The sequence below is a fragment of the Procambarus clarkii genome, chromosome 31 (genome assembly GCF_040958095.1).
Source record: "Procambarus clarkii isolate CNS0578487 chromosome 31, FALCON_Pclarkii_2.0, whole genome shotgun sequence".
Classification (NCBI taxonomy): Eukaryota; Metazoa; Arthropoda; class Malacostraca; order Decapoda; family Cambaridae; genus Procambarus; species Procambarus clarkii.
Genome location: NC_091180.1, coordinates 17345714 through 17359563, shown reverse-complemented (window position 1 = coordinate 17359563; position 13850 = coordinate 17345714). Strand labels below are relative to the sequence as shown.

The 13850-nt window shown below is 51.6% G+C and overlaps 1 protein-coding gene across 1 annotated transcript in view; it reads right to left on the bottom strand.

Moving 5' to 3' along the window:
- S6kII (Ribosomal protein S6 kinase II) overlaps positions 1 to 13850 on the bottom strand; it is a 267682-nt gene that overhangs the window by 172205 nt on the left and 81627 nt on the right. The window lies entirely within an intron of this gene.

The following is a 13850-nucleotide window of genomic DNA, read 5'->3' as shown; positions in this document are numbered from 1 at the left end:
GCCATGGGTTCTCCCCTAGGTGTCCTGTTTGCGAACTTCTACATGGGCACCACCGAGCAGGTCTTAGTTGACATGGACTTGAGACCCGCCATATACTACAGGTATGTTGACATTTTTACACAGGTACCTGATGCCAGATGTCTGCAGCAACTGAAGGAGGCATTTGAGTGGAATTCTATGTTGAGTTTCACTTACGAGATGGAGAAGGATGGAAACCTGCCCTTTCTAGACGTAACGGTCACGGAAAGGAGCGGAGGCATCCACACTGCAGCCTACACTATGGAAACATAGCAATGTGCCTCAATGCCAATAGTGACTGCCCAGACAGGTACAAGAGGAGTGTTGTCAACGCTTACGTCGACCGTGCTCTCAGCCACAGGTCAGGATGGAAGCACGGAGTCGATGAACTCTATAGGGTAAGGCAGGTCCTAGTCAACAATGGCTTCTCTAATGGTTTGTTGAAGACATCATAAATAGAAAGGTGAACCGCCATGCAACCTCTGAAGAGTCAACCAACACAACACTTGTACCCCCTGTTACACTATTGTACAGGAACTTCTTTTCGACGGCTCATAAAACGGAGGAAAGGGTCCTGAAAGATATTGTTGATAGGTACGTTATCCCTACAGACAAAAATCAGAAAATACAATTGAACATTTACTATAAAACCAAAAAAACGGGCAACCTACTCATGAAAAACTCCCCAGACTCCAAACAGAACGCCTTGAAGGAAACCAACGTCGTCTATGCCTTCAAATGCCCACTTGGTTACTGTAAGCCCCAAAGAACTTAGTATATAGGCAAGACAACAACGTCTCTTTTTCCAGGCGATTAACAATGCATAAACAACAGGACTCCATCAAGAAACATAAAATATATTCTCACAACCAAACCATCACCAGAGTAATCTTAACAAACAACAGAGAAATCATCGATAGATACAGCGATAGCAAGAGGCTCGACATCAGTGAGGCACTACACATCAAAAAGTCAACACCAGCAATCAACAGCCAATTAATGCACAACTATAATCTACCCACTTCAAGACCCTAAACCAACACAGAAGCAGGAAGAAGAGGTATGGGCCAATAGGCCCTCTGCAGTTACTTCCATTCTTATGTTTTCATACCCAATTTATACCCACCTCACCCAAAACGAGTATAAGCAAGATGAATTTGTGTGTGTTATCCACCAAGTCTTTGAAAATGTAAAAAGAATTATGAAACGTGTTCAGGCGTCAGACCTTAAATAGAAATGAACTTTGGAGATTTGATATTTCAATTACCACCGACAGTGAATAGAAACATAAGAAATATTGAGAAAATTCGTGTTAGAATTGTTAATCTTACCTTTTCGGTCATATTCAACATTATTATATATATATATATATATATATATATATATATATATATATATATATATATATATATATATATATATATATATATATATATATATATTTTAAGATGAATAGGAAAACCAGGGATATACTGAACATCTTGTTTCAGATTCTATACTTTAAAATGCATAACGTTTCGAATACTTCTCGTATTCATCATCAGATCTAAAAGAAAAAACAGAAATCACAATCAAATAACTGGTAAACAAAGAACTCATACTGAATATAATTGCCTATCAAAGAAGGGAAAATGCTTAAAAAACAAAACACTTAAGCGCACTTAAAGTGATCAATACAAATATAACTTATTAACTAACACATATAAAAAATTAAGATTATATCTTATATATATATAAGATCACATATATCTTAAAATTAAGATTCCCGAAGGGAACATCGATCATAAATTATTATATATATATATATATATATATATATATATATATATATATATATATATATATATATATATATATATATATATATATATATATATATATATATATATATATATATATATATATATATATATATATATATATATATATATATATATATATATATATATATATATATATATATATATATATATATATATATATATATATATATATATATATATATTAGCAGTGTCAGCAAGGCGGACAGCCCGCCGGTTATCATAACTATTATTTCCCATTTTTAATCTTGTCCCTTCATCTGTACCTCTCCATCTTTACTTCCACACCTGCAGGCCCTCCAGCCACACCTGCAGGCCCTCCAGCCACACCTGCAGGCCCTCCCGCCACACCTGCAGGCCCTCCCGCCACACCTGCAGGCCCTCCCGCCACACCTGCAGGCCCTCCCGCCACACCTGCAGGCCCTCCCGCCGCACCTGCAGGCCCTCCCGCCACACCTGCAGGCCCTCCCGCCACACATGCAGGCCCTCCCGCCACACATGCAGGCCCTCCAGCCACACCTGCAGGCCCTCCAGCCACACCTGCAGGCCCTCCAGCCACACCTGCAGGCCCTCCAGCCACACCTGCAGGCCCTCCAGCCACACCTGCAGGCCCACCAGCCACACCTACAGGCACTCTTGGCACACTCCCCCTCCGCGCTCTTAATATTGGATGATGATGTGTTGGCATCAGTGCCGTGACGTCACAGGTACGTCACAGCTGTGTCACGCCTACGTCATCAGCGCCAGCCACTCCTGGCCTTGACGGCACCTGCCTGGTTATTGGTGGGTGCCACCTCCCCCTCAACCACCCCCCACAACCACCCCCCACAACCACTCCCACACAACCACCCCCCACACAACCACCCCCACACAACCACTCCCACACAACCACCCCCACACAACCACCCCCACACAACCACCCCCACACAACCACCCCCACACAACCACCCCCACACAACCACCCCCACACAACCACCCCCACACAACCACCCCCACACAACCACCCACCTATCCCTTCCCACCCAGCCTACTACCCCAGCCCATCCAACCAGCAACACCACACACCTCCAGCCACACCTGCAGGCCCTCCAGCTACACTTGCAGGCCCACCACCCACACCTGCAGGCCCTCCCGCCACACCTGCAGGTTCACATAATAAGAATCATTACACTTCTATTTTCAATACACAGCTTGGTATACAACTCAAGTTTAAGAGGCGCTCAAGCGGGAGAGGGGAGGCGCTCAAGGGGGAGGGGTAGACGGGGGGGGGGGGACACTTGACAGTGCACACCCCCACTGTATGATGCAAGAACAGACACCACGTACAGTGTCCGACACCCCCCCTCCTCCCACTGACAGTGACTAGGAGTGTATAATGCAGCAGTATACAGCGTGTACACCCACCTCCACCACCCACCTCACAGTAGGTCGCAAGGCATCAAAGTTTACACATCTTGGAAACCTCTCGAAACCTGCCACAGGTACACTCAGGGAGTACACACACCCTTGTCAGCACACATGACTACGACTTTAAATGTTAACTTCTTGTTAAATATCAACGTTTATAAGGTTTTAACCATAACTGGGTCACCTTTAACAGGTGAAGAAAATGTTTCATAAGACCAAGACATACCAGGTATACTTGGAGTATACTTGGAGTATACCTGGTATGATAAGACTTCCCTCCCTTCCCCTCTTCCCTCTCTCCTTCCCTCCCTCCCTCCCCCCCCCCCCCCGCCCACAAGGTCAACAACTACAACCACCTTTCTACTACAACTTCTAATGTCAACATTCCCATGTAGAAGTTGTGGCTAATGTGGGAGTGTTGTGGTGAGTGTTGTGGTGAGTGTTGTGGTGAGTGTGTGGTGAGTGTGTGGTGAGTGTGTGGTGAGTGTTGTGGTGAGTGTGTCGTGTGTGTGTCGTGTGTGGTGGGAACGCTGGGGAGAGATGAGCAACGGGCTTCTTAATCTTGAGGTTATCTTAAGATGATTTCGGGGCTTTTAGTGTCCCCGCGGCCCGGTCCTCGACCAGGCCTCCTCCCCCCAGGAAGCAGCCCGTGACAGCTAACACCCAGGTACCTATTTTACTGCTAGGTAACAAGGGCATCAGGGTGAAAGAAACTCTGCCCATCGTTTTCGCCGGCGCCCGGGATCGAACCCGGGACCACAGGATCACAAGACCAGCGTGCTGTCCGCTCGGCCGACCGGCTCCCCCCTCACACAACACATTGACCAGGTTAATGCCAGGCTCCTCTTGTGGCTACTGCCTGCCTCCCAACCGCCCTCTAGTGTGTGGAGGAACATTCCAACCTGTTCACAATAGAGGAGCCTTGCAACACATACACAATAGAGCAACCTTGCCACACCGACTAGAGTAGCAGAGGTATCCATACCTCATCTACGAGACCAGTCCATCAAGCCTCCAGGCTGCAATTGAAGGCTCTGGGCTGTTAAGATAACCGAATTCAATTTAAAACCATAATGCTTATACATCAAATTGAAACGAGTCTTATCAAATGCACTTAATTCGAGATAATTATAAGTGCAGATAAGTGTTTGGTTGGGTCCTCACCAACTGCTCATTACACGTCCAACATCAACACCCAATTTGTAGAATAAATTTACTCAAATGATAAACAAATTTATCAATAGACTTGACGAGTGGAGAGACGCTCCCAAAATACACCCTCCAACAAGGTCACTCCAACAAGGTCACTCCAACAAGGTCACTCCAACAAGGTCACTCCACCAGAGGACCGTAACAGCAGTAGTGGAGGCCAAGTCAGCTCCAACAACGGGCTATCTATCCCGGCACTTCCACACGGCAAGTGCCACTCAAAATATTTGCAGAACCAAGTGCCAAGTTGCCTGGCGCCAAGACATATAGCTGCCGACACAGTGTTTGAAATTATAATGCAACCAGCCAAGGACCCCCTACCATGAGCCTGGGACCCCTACCATGAGCCAGGGACCCCCTACCAAGAGCCAGGGACCCCCTACCAAGAGCCAGGGACCCCCTACCATGAGCCAGGGACCCCTACCATGAGCCAGGGACCCCCTACCATGAGCCAGGGACCCCCTACCATGAGCCAGGGACCCCCTACCATGAGCCAGGGACCCCCTACCATGAGCCATGGACCCCTATCATGAGCCAGGGACCCCCTACCATGAGCCAGGGACCCCTACCATGAGCCAGGGACCCTCTACCATGAGCCAGGGACCCTCTACCATGAGCCAGGGACCCCCTACCATGAGCCAGGGACCCCCTACCATGAGCCAGGGACCCCCTACCATGAGCCAGGGACCCCCTACCATGAGCCAGGGACCCCCTACCATGAGCCAGGGACCCCCTACCACGAGCCAGGGACCCCCTACCACGAGCCAGGGACCCCCTACCACGAGCCAGGGACCCCTACCACGAGCCAGGGACCCCTATCACGAGCCAGGGACCCGTACCATGAGCCAGGGATCCCCTACCATGAGCCAGGGACCCGTACCATGAGCCAGGGACCCCGTACCATGAGCCAGGGACCCGTACCATGAGCCAGGGACCCGTACCATGAGCCAGGGACCCCCTACCATGAGCCAGGGACCCGTACCATGAGCCAGGGACCCCTACCAGGAGCCAGGGACCCCTACCATGAGCCAGGAACCCCCTACCATGAGCCAGGAACCCCCTACCATGAGCCAGGGACCCCTCCCATGAGCCAGGGACCCGTACCATGAGCCAGGGACCCCCTACCATGAGCCAGGGACCCGTACCATGAGCCAGGGACCCCCTACCATGAGCCAGGGACCCGTACCATGAGCCAGGGACCCGTACCATGAGCCAGGGACCCGTACCATGAGCCAGGGACCCGTACCATGAGCCAGGGACCCCCTACCATGAGCCAGGGACCCGTACCATGAGCCAGGGACCCCTACCAGGAGCCAGGGACCCCTACCATGAGCCAGGGACCCCTACCATGAGCCAGGGACCCCCTACCATGAGCCAGGGACCCGTACCATGAGCCAGGGACCCCCTACCATGAGCCAGGGACCCCTACCATGAGCCAGGGACCCCTACCATGAGCCAGGGACCCCCTACCATGAGCCAGGGACCCCCTACCATGAGCCAAGGATCCGTACCATGAGCCAGGGACCCGTACCATGAGCCAGGGACCCCTACCATGAGCCAGGAACCCCTACCATGAGCCAGGGACCCCTACCATGAGCCAGGGACCCCCTACCATGAGCCAGGGACCCCCTACCATGAGCCAGGGACCCCTACCATGAGCCAGGGACCCCTACCATGAGCCAGGGACCCCCTACCATGAGCCAGGGACCCCTACCATGAGCCAGGGACCCCTATCATGAGCCAGGGACCCGTACCATGAGCCAGGGACCCGTACCATGAGCCAGGGACCCCTACCATGAGCCAGGGACCCCTACCATGAGCCAGGGACCCCTACCATGAGCCAGGGACCCCTATCATGAGCCAGGGACCCGTACCATGAGCCAGGGACCCGTACCATGAGCCAGGGACCCCCTACCATGAGCCAGGGACCCCCTACCATGAGCCAGGGACCCCCTACCATGAGCCAGGGATTCCCTACCATGAGCCAGGGACCCCCTACCATGAGCCAGGGACCCCCTACCATGAGCCAGGGACCCCCTACCATGAGCCAGGGACCCCCTACCATGAGCCAGGGACCCCCTACCATGAGCCAGGGACCCCCTACCATGAGCCAGGGACCCCCTACCATGAGCCAGGGACCCGTACCATGAGCCAGGGACCCGTACCATGAGCCAGGGACCCGTACCATGAGCCAGGTACCCCCTACCATGAGCCAGGGACCCGTACCATGAGCCAGGGACCCCCTACCATGAGCCAGGGAACCCCTACCATGAGCCAGGGACCCGTACCATGAGCCAGGGACCCGTACCATGAGCCAGGGACCCCCTACCATGAGCCAGGGACCCGTACCATGAGCCAGGGACCCCTACCAGGAGCCAGGGACCCCTACCATGAGCCAGGGACCCCCTGCCATGAGCCAGGGACCCCCTACCATGAGCCAGGGACCCCCTACCATGAGCCAGGGACCCCCTACCATGAGCCAGGGACCCCCTACCATGAGCCAGGGACCCCCTACCATGAGCCAGGGACCCCCTACCATGAGCCAGGGACCCCCTACCATGAGCCAGGGACCCGTACCATGAGCCAGGGACCCGTACCATGAGCCAGGGACCCGTACCATGAGCCAGGGACCCGTACCATGAGCCAGGGACCCCCTACCATGAGCCAGGGACCCCTACCATGAGTCAGGGACCCCCTACCATGAGCCAGGGAACCCCATACAGTATACTAAAATAAAACACAATACCAAGACAATACCTGAGGACTCTCGTATCCTTGGAAGCCGGCACTGGAGCTGCTTATGTTGACAATAACGTGTGGTTATACCCGGCTTGTATACCAGCGACGCCTGACACTGTAACCTCCGCTACACCACCCGGAGTTACTGCCCCGTGTTGACCACCTTACCTTTAGGCGCTTCCGGGGCTTAGAGTCCCCGCGGCCCGGTCCTCGACCAAGCCTCCTACCTTCCCGGCTCCTACACTCCAACCACACTCACTCCTCCACACTCTTTTAAGTGTCTTCTCTTATATATTTATACCCTTTCTTTAGGTCTCCATCCATTCCTCCTTTATCCTTCCTTCTTCTTCACCCCTCCTCCATCTCCTCCTTTACCTCCTCCACCTTCCCTTCCTTACCCTCACAAACCCCCCCCCTCACACACAGGTTGAGAAGTCCCCCTCACAACCGTAGAGTAGACACAGGGAAGAATTTTATTTATATTTTTTGCAGGGGCCCTAAGCCTCTGGCTGGCCCACTGGGCGGGCCCTAAGCCTCTGGCTGGCCCACTGGGCGGGCCCTAAGCCCGCCCAGTGGGGCAGCCCTATACCGTTGATAGGTTAAGTAATAATTGTAAATAATAAGCAATAAGATGCTTATCTTAACATACTAAGAAGGTTAGGTTAGGTCGGTGTTTTCTATGAAACTTTTCAAGGTAAACTAAAATATTCACAATCAATTAGTATGTCACATATGCATTTATTAAATAAGCCCATATTGACTAAAATCAAGTACGAGAACGGATTGCTCCCCCGTAGGCACTCACAGGTAGGCAGAGAGAGGCAAGCACCCCCACACACCCCCTCACTGCCCACACACCGAGCAAGGTAAGTGCTGATACAGACAGATAAGAGTACACACACATACCAAGACGCAGGAGGGGGGGGGGGGGGGGGAATTGAGGGAGGGGGAGAGGGGGGGGGGGATGAAGAGAAGGAGGTCGCAAGCACTGATCTGATGTCCACTACCCCCTTCCCCCCTGTGTCAACACCACTAACTACTCAACAAACCAATCCAATCGCCACCAGTGAGTCTGATCATCTACCCGCCCACAAGTAGGTGCACACACCTTACAGACTCTTACCAAGTCTCTAAGTGACCTTGTATGACCTCTTGGACCATCTTAAGGTACACTGAGGACTAGGGTCGTTGATCTTAAGATGAGATAAACTACAGGATAATTCCTGCCACCGGTGACAGTAACCTAACCCCTCCCACCTGACCTCTCCCACGCTCCCACACCCCACGCTAATCACCTCCCGTGTACACTTTAACAATGTAGCTGGACAAAAGCAGGGACCTTCTATGACCCTGACCCCTGACCTTCAGGGACCTGTTGTGACCCCTGAACCCTGACCTTCAGGGACCTGTTGTGACACCCTGAACCCTGACCTTCAGGGACCTGTTGTGACCCCCTGAACCTTGACCTTCAGGGACCTGTTGTGATCCCTGATCCCCCAACCTTCAGGGACCTGTTGTAACACCTGACCTTCAGGGACCTGTTGTGACCCCCTGAACCTTGACCTTCAGGGACCTGTTGTGATCCTCAACCCTGACCTTCAGGGACCTGTTGTGACCCCTGAACCCTGACCTTCAGGGACCTGTTGACCCCCTGAACCTTGACCTTCAGGGACCTGTTGTGATCCCTGATCCCCCAACCTTCAGGGACCTGTTGTAACACCTGACCTTCAGGGACCTGTTGTGACCCCCTGAACCTTGACCTTCAGGGACCTGTTGTGACCCCCTGAACCTTGACCTTCAGGGACCTGTTGTGACCCCCTGAACCTTCAGGGACCTGTTGTGACCCCCTGAACCTTGACCTTCAGGGACCTGTTGTGACCCCTGAACCTGGACCTTCAGGGACCTGTTGTGACCCCCTGAACCTTGACCTTCAGGGACCTGTTGTGACCCCTGAACCCTGACCTTCAGGGGACCTGTTGTGACCCCTGAACCCTGACCTTCAGGGACCTGTTGTGACCCCTGAACCCTGACCTTCAGGGGACCTGTTGTGACCCCTGACCCCTGACCTTCAGGGACCTGTCGTGACCCCTGAACCCTGACCTTCAGGGACCTGTTGTGACCCCTGAACCCTGACCTTCAGGGACCTGTTGTGACCCTGAACCCTGACCTTCAGGGACCTGTTGTGACCCCTGAACCCTGACCTTCAGGGACCTGTTGTGACCCCTGAACCCTGACCTTCAGGGACCTGTTGTGATCCTGACCCCTGACCTTCAGGGACCTGTTGTGATCCTGACCCCTGACCTTCAGGGACCTGTTGTGACCCCTGAACCCTGACCTTCAGGGACCTGTTGTGACCCTGAACCCTGACCTTCAGGGACCTGTTGTGACCCTGAACCCTGACCTTCAGGGACCTGTTGTGACCCCTGAACCCTGACCTTCAGGGACCTGTTGTGACCCTGAACCCTGACCTTCAGGGACCTGTTGTGACCCCTGAACCCTGACCTTCAGGGACCTGTTGTGATCCTGACCCCTGACCTTCAGGGACCTGTTGTGATCCTGACCCCTGACCTTCAGGGACCTGTTGTGATCCTGACCCCTGACCTTCAGGGACCTGTTGTGACCCCTGAACCCTGACCTTCAGGGACCTTACAAGACCCTGATCCCTGACTTACCGTGGCCCCGCCTCATCTTCCAAGACAGTTGTACTCACCTGGAAAAAAATATAAATATTAAAAAAAGGACAATAGATATCATATACTACAGATAATTGCCAGATGCTTCCTGGCCAACACATACCAAAATAGGTATAATTTTAACTAAAGTTTTCAAATATATTTCAAACGAGTATTATTATTTCTAAGGCTTAAACTATCCACAAATATGAGTTGTATATATGAACTCCAGATACACGCCATTCTGTGTATGTTTGTGATAGATAATCTTAGGTAGATAATATATGTGAGAGAGAGAGAGAGAGAGAGAGAGAGAGAGAGAGAGAGAGAGAGAGAGAGAGAGAGAGAGAGAGAGAGAGAGAGAGAGAGAGAGAGAGAGAGAGAGAGAGACAGAGAGAGAGACAGAGAGAGAGAGACAGAGAGAGAGACAGAGAGAGAGAGAGAGAGAGAGAGAGAGAGAGAGAGAGAGAGAGAGAGAGAGAGAGAGAGAGAGACAGAGACAGAGAGAGAGACAGAGACAGAGACAGAGACAGAGACAGAGACAGAGAGAGAGAGAGAGAGAGAGAGAGAGAGAGAGAGAGAGAGAGAGAGAGAGAGAGAGAGAGAGAGAGAGAGAGACAGAGACAGAGACAGAGACAGAGACAGAGAGAGAGAGAGAGACAGAGAGAGAGACAGAGAGAGAGACAGAGAGAGAGACAGAGACAGAGACAGAGACAGAGACAGAGACAGAGAGAGACAGAGAGAGAGAGATAAAGAAGCACACACACACACACACGCCTGGAGGGTGGCAGAGACCAGTGCGGGGCCACACACCAGAATATGCCATTGACTAAAACAGTGTGTCCAGTGTTAGCCTGGCGCCCCCCCCCCCCTCCCTCCAGGGAGACGGGGCTCACCGTTGTCATTGGCCAGTCTCCAGGCTGGCCTGCGTCACACACACACACACACACACACACACACACACACACACACACACACACACACACACACACACACACACACAAATGGAAGTTCCAAATTTTGGAAGCAAATACTATTCATACTTTTAAAACCAGGTATGATAGGGAAATGGGACAGGAGTCATTGCTGTAAACAACCGATTGCTGGAAAGGCGGGATCCAAGAGTCAATGCTCGATCCTGCAAGCACAAATAGGTGAGTACAAATAGGTGAGTACAAATAGGTGAGTACACACACACACACACACACACACACACACACACACACACACACACACACACACACACACACACACACACACACACACACACATTCTTAGAAGCATCCAGAGTTAGTGTCCACGTGTGTATGTGTGACATAACACCCCCACGACTCCCCCATCACCCCCTCACCCCATCTTCACCCTCCCCCCTTCACCCCCCCACACCAGGACGTATGTGACAGCACTAAGCATCTTGGCCCCCCCCCCGCCCCCCTCAGTTCGTATATAACAGTATGGCGGAATGTGTGGTGGTATTATGGTGTGTGTGGGGGGGGGGGGGGGTAGGGGGATGTACTCGTCTAGTTGTGCTTGCGGGGGTTAAGCTCTGGCTCTTTGGTCCCGCCTCTCAACTGTCAATCAACTGGTGTACAGGTTCCTGAGCCTACTGGGCTCTATCATATCTACACTTGGAACTGTGTATGGAGTCAGCCTCCACCACATCACTGCCTAATGCATTCCATCCGTTAACTACTTGACACTGATTTTTTTCTAACGTCTCTGTGGCTCATCTGCGTACTAAGTTTCCACCTGTGTCCCCTTGTTCGTGTCCCACCCGTGCTGAAGAGTTTGTCTTTGTCCACCCTGTCAACTTCCCTGAGAATTTTGTAGGTGGTTATCATGTCTCCCCTTATTCTTCTTACCCCAGGGACGTGAGCTCCCTTAGCCTTTCTTCGTAGTTTATACCTCTCAGTTCCGGGACGAGTCTGGTGGCATACCCCTGAATCTTCTCTAACTTTTGTCTTGTGTTTAACTAGGTATGGACTCCAGGCTGGAGCTGCATACTCCAGGATTGGTCTTACATAAGTGGTATACAGGGTCCCGAAAGATTCCTTACACAAGTTTCTGAAGGCAGTTCTTATGTTGGCCAGTCTAGCATATGCCGCTGATAATATCCTTTTGATGTGGGCCTCTGGGGACAGGTTCGGTGTGATATCAACCCCCAGATCATCTCTATTTGACTCTTGCAGGATTTCATTTCCCAGATGGTACCTTGTGTTCAGCCTTCTGCTCCCTTCGCCTAATTTCATTACTTTATACTTTCCCGAGTTGAAATTTAGTATCCATTCTCTAGACCATTCCTCCAGTTTGTCCAGGTCATCCTGTAGTCTCTGTCTATCTTCATATGTTTTGATTCTTCTCATAATTTTTGTATCATCAGCAAACATTGGGAGGAATGAGTCTATACCCTCTGGAAGATAGTTTACATATATTAGAAACAGGATGGGTCCAAATACAGAGCCTTGTGGAACTCCACTGGTGACATCTTGCCACTCTGATGTCTCCCCCCTCACAGTTACTCGCTGTTTCCTGTTGCTTAGATACTCCCTTATCCACTGGAGCGCCTTACCTTTTACTCCTGCCCTGTTGCTCAAACTTTTGTAACAGCCCTTTATGGGGTACTGTGTCAAAGGCTTTCTGACAGTCCAGGAAAATGCAATCTGCCCACCCTTCTCTTTCCTGCCTAATTTTTGTTGCCTGGTCATAGAATTCTATTAAACCTGTGAGGCACGATTTACCATCCCTGAACCCATGTTTGTGATGTGTGACAAAGCTGTATGTACAAATGTGGTGTATGTGTGTAGGGGGTGTGTAGGGGGTGTATAGGGTGTCTGTGGGGGGTGTGTAGGGTGTCTGTGGGGGGTGTGTAGGGATGTGTGGGGGTGTGTGTAAGAGTGTGTGGGGGGGTGTAAGGGTGTGTGTGGGGGTAGGGGGGTAGGAGAATGCGACCTTTTAACAGGAGTCGCACACCCCTGCCCCATGATGCCAGCCTGGCCAGCCACAGTGCCAGGGGGTGCCGGAAGTATTCCTGCCAAGTGCCAGAGGTGCCACCTTCACCGTCCCCCTCCCCCCCCTCCTACTCGCCCTCTCTCCGACCTTCAAGCTCGGTTATCACTAATTATTTTCCTATAACCATTAACTGCCTAATACACTTTCTCTCTACCCCCCCCCCCCTTCTTCAGCACCCCTTCCACTGCCCCCCCCCACAACACATCACCGACCCCCTAACACATCACCGCCCCCCCCCCCGACACTCATCTCCCTGTCTGTGCTTCTACAGCTCCGCTGCCCTGTCAATTCCTCCCTACTTCGGGATAATAGGGACTTCCCCATCACCACGGGGAGCACGGCCCCATACCACCAATTTTAACCCTGATAACAAACTGGGCGCCGCACGTATGTATAACCTGGCACAGGTCACAATGGTCACCATCCAGTATGTATAACCTGACACAGGTCACAATGGTCACCCTCCAGTATGTATAACCTGGCACAGGTCACAATGGTCACTCTCCAGTATGTATAACCTGGCACAGGTCACAATGGTCACCCTCCAGTATGTATAACCTGGCACAGGTCACAATGGTCACCCTCCAGTATGTATAACCTGGCACAGGTCACAATGGTCACCCTCCAGTATGTATAACCTGGCACAGGTCACAATGGTCACCCTCCAGTATGTATAACCTGGCACAGGTCACAATGGTCACCCTCCAGTATGTATAACCTGACGCAGGTCACAATGGTCACCCTCCAGTATGTATAACCTGGCACAGGTCACAATGGTCACCCTCCAGTATGTATAACCTGGCACAGGTCACAATGGTCACCCTCCAGTATGTATAACCTGACGCAGGTCACGCTGGCCACCCTCCAGTATGTATCCATACATACCCGGACCCTCGTCCACCAAGAGGCGCATGTATAAATGAATAATGTACCATACATTTGGTCAACAAATGTTATTGTATAAGCAAAGACAATT